At 48.4% G+C, this 3,927-nt stretch overlaps 1 pseudogene; it reads right to left on the bottom strand.

The window, feature by feature from the left end:
• Positions 1-547: 547 nt before the first annotated feature.
• Positions 548-1,709, bottom strand: LOC103305078 (phosphatidylinositol 3-kinase regulatory subunit beta-like; annotated as a pseudogene).
• Positions 1,710-3,927: the final 2,218 nt, after the last annotated feature.

Genomic DNA, 3,927 nt, shown 5'->3' with positions numbered 1-3,927 from the left:
TGGGAAGCAGCTCCATGTGGGGGTAACCAGTGCAAGTTTCACTTCAGGGTTTGAAGGGGAAGTTGGGTCTGTGGGGTGGGACCCGCCTGGCCCCAAATGTCACAGCTGAGGTTCTTGGAAGTGGCCCAGGGAACTTCCTTCCTGCCTTCTTCCTGCCCTGACCCCAGGTCCATGGCTTAAAAATCAGGCACCAGGCTGGGGCTGAGCACCCAGGGGCCTTTGTAAACATGGCAGGTACAGGCAGGGGGAGCTTGGGGGACTGTAGGAACTGGTGGGGGCATTTGGTAGGCTGGAACATGACCTACCCATGGGGTAACTTCCTCTAAGTTTCTCCTCTAACAGAAACTTAGAGGTACAGAGACTAAGAGAGACAGAGAGGACAGAGATGGGGATAGAAAGAGTGACAGGAAGAGAGAGACTCAGAGAAAGCAAGAGAGAGATTGAGACAGAGAAAGATTCACAAAGAAGAGAGACAGACAGAAAGATGGAGTCCTGCTCTGTATGAGTCAGCAGGCTGGGGATGGGGGGAGGAGGAGAGGGGCCGGGCTCACACGGGCGGGATGTGCAGTGTGACGGTAAGGGCATCGTTGTGTTGCAGAGGGAGGTGTGCTGGTGATGCAGCACCAGCTCCTTCAGAGACCCGTACAGGCTGTAGGGCTCCGCAAAACCCAAGCCAGTGGCCGGGCGGTAGATGACACAGTGCTTGGTATCCCCGGCCGCCACCACGGAGCAGGCATGGCAGCCCCGCTGGCTGCTCTCACGGATGAGGAAGGTCCCATCCCGCGGGCCGTTCAGCATTTCCTCAGCCTGTGGGCAGCTGAGCTTGCCCACATACCAGGTTCGTTCCTCATGGGGGGGAGGTCATCCTCACCCTCCATCAGTGCATTCTGGTCTTCAGTCTCATTTTTTATTCCCAACCATGCGTTGATTTCCGTCTGCCGGGCACCTTTCTGGGTGAGCCATACCAGGTTCTGGTCTCAGATCTTGCACAGCTGCATGAGGTCTGGCTTCAGGCTGTTCATGCGCTTATCGATCTCCGGGTTGTCCAAGGCCTGTGTCCGCAGCTCCTGTTCCAGCTTCGTGTGGCTTTCGTGGATCTCGCGATGTGAGACTGGAGCCGTTCTGAGTTCAGCAGGATCCTCTGCATCTCGTTTTCATTGCCCTCAGCCGGAAGCGCTCCAGATACTCCTTGTGCACTTCTCTGGAGTCCGGCCCTGCTCTTCGAAGATCGTGATGGTTTCATTGAAGGCTTCGATGGCGGTGCGCTTCATTTGCAGTTCCTGGGAGGTGCGTGTGCACTCCTCCTAGAGCAGTGATGGGCAACCTTTTGAGCTTGGTGTGTCAAACTTCGCCAAAAAACTGAGCATAACTCGGGTAGTGTGTCACTTTGAGGAAAAAACTAACTCCAAGACTCTAGTCGCAAGTGTTTCATCCTCAGGAGCAGCAAATGTTTCATCCTCGGCATGTGGCCACGTGTCATCAGAAATGGCTACGCGTGTCAGTGCTGACACGCGTGTCATAGGTTCGCCATCACTGGCTAGAGCTACTCGTGGCTCTTGTCCTCCACTTCAAACCAAGGTAACAAATGAAACCTTTAATTCTGATCTTCCTCCCGCAAGGGAACAGCAAACCTCAATAGAAATAATTTCCTGCCAGAAGTCACGTCCAAATACTGCGAGACAGAGGACTACTGGGCTGACTATGCACATGCGCAGTAACAGGCTCAGTTCTAGCGTGGGCACCCAGGCGTCCTCCACAATCCCACAATCCTCTGGTCGCACACTTCCGGTTTTTCTAGCTCCTCCTTAAAGTGGTGTTTCCTCAGTCGTGTGGCAATTCCAGGGCCTCTAGTTGGAGAGGATTTTTCTGTTCTTTGACATTGATGGCTGTTTACTATTTGGAATCAGTGAAGTTTCCGGAGCACTGCTGCTGCCATGAACACATCGGTCCCAAGCGCACGCATGAAACAACCGCCCATTCAGTCCACGGCTGGTGCCGCAATGAGAAAGGTAGGTGCTGAGCCATTTTCCAATCGGATCTTCCTCTTCCTTCCCCAACACACTCCAAACCTACTCCGGGCTGACCACCCCACCCCCGCAGACCCTTAAGACCTTCCCCCTTATTTCTTAGACTTTCCCCCATCAAACTTGCACCCTATCACGTTGCCTAGGGGTGCCACTAACCACTCCCTGGGGGGGTGGGGCCACCCTGGGCGAGGGGCCATGGTGCTCTGGTCTCTGGTAGACACTGGCTTCTTATAAATATAGATAAGTGTCATGTGTTGGAGAGACAAAAGTCTCAAAACATAGTTTCATAGAATGTTAAGCAATAAGACCATTGAAAATTCCTGTGTAGCTGTAGCACAGTGCTTGCTACTGACTATAGGGAAGGCTTTGTACTGCAGTGGAGATTGATGAAAGTGGCAACCTATTTTTAGCTGAGTCTGGAGGGTGTGTGTGAACAATGCACATTTGCAGGTTCAGAAACTCACTTTTTCACAGACCCCTGGTTAAGGGAAGGGTAGTGTTTGTGATTCAGCTCAAGGAAACCAATTTACTTGAATGCCACTCCATTATGGTTACTGTCTGTGGAATGCTTTCCTTTACCAAGCATGTCCTAGCCATATTACACCTGTTACCTCTCATTTTTATGGTACACCTTCAAAGTATTGGTTATTATTCCCATTACAAATGAGAAACTACAGCCTCCAAAAAGTCTTGCAACTTGCCAGGACACACAGCTAGAAAGTAGTGGAGCAAGGTTTTAAATCCAGGTCGACCTGTCTCTGAAGTCTGTTTTGCCCCACTGGGCCACCTAGTCGTCTAAGATGAGAGCTTTCTTTTTTTCTCCATGGGAGTTACACTGACAATGACTGGTACTGGGCATTGATGTGTAAGTTCCCTCTGGGAACTAACCATTGCAGTGGAAGGATATATAGTGACCTTAAACTAAATATCAAGGTCACCCTGGCCGGTGTGGCCCAGTTTGTTTGGGCGTAGTTTCTTGCATCAAAGTGTTGCTCCTTGGATTCCTGGTCAGGGCACATGCCTGGACTGTAGGCTTGATCCTTCATAGGGGGCATTCAGGAGGCAGCAAATAGATGTTTTGCTCTTACTTAAAGTTTCTCCTCTCTCTCTCCCTTCCTCTCTGCCTAAAAATCAATTTTTTTAAAAAAATGAAAGCAAGTGTTGCTTTAAAGCTTTGTCCACCCAGAGCCTTCCTATTGCTTTAAAGCTTTGTCCATCCAGAGCATCTTCCTCTATGCCAAGAACATTTTGGTAACAAGAAGTTCATAATATCAGAACACACATTTCTTTGGTTAATTCTGAATCCACACTTAACTTTTGAGTCCAATTCTTCTTATGGTCCATTTCTTTCATTGTTTGAAAGTATCTGGTGGTTGGCTTGTTCTAATTCTATATTAATTATGGTTTTGTATGCAGGGAGTCACCCCAGTTTAAGAGCCTGACTATCAAAGATTGATGGATTATTTCCTGCAAAGGTTTCCATAAATGAATTTTTTAATGCATTTTATTTTCATCTTGTCTACTTCATGGCTTATCCAAAAGGAAGGAGGAGACAGAACATTGATTTCCTTGAGCACATCCTCAAAGAGTAGCATATTTTCAATCATATTTTATGGTAACATATTGACAAGATAGTTGTTTTGGTTAAAATTTTTAAATGTTGGGGAAGCAACACTAAAGCAGAAGATAAATGTGTTGAATACATGGTTGAAACATCAACGACCAGATGATGGGTCACTCACAAATGCCACAGGCCTCCTTCTCCAAACTTCAGCCCCTTCATGTTAGAACCTGGTAATGCTGGCCCTTTGGTTGTGACAATTAGAGGAACTAATGCATGTCAAATACTTGGCACAGGGCAGAGCACACAGCACAAAATCAATAAGGGGTCATATATACT

The sequence above is a fragment of the Eptesicus fuscus genome, chromosome 18 (genome assembly GCF_027574615.1).
Source record: "Eptesicus fuscus isolate TK198812 chromosome 18, DD_ASM_mEF_20220401, whole genome shotgun sequence".
Classification (NCBI taxonomy): domain Eukaryota; kingdom Metazoa; phylum Chordata; class Mammalia; order Chiroptera; family Vespertilionidae; genus Eptesicus; species Eptesicus fuscus.
Note: the sequence above shows the minus strand (reverse complement) of the source record. Positions and strands in the feature narration are given on the sequence as shown.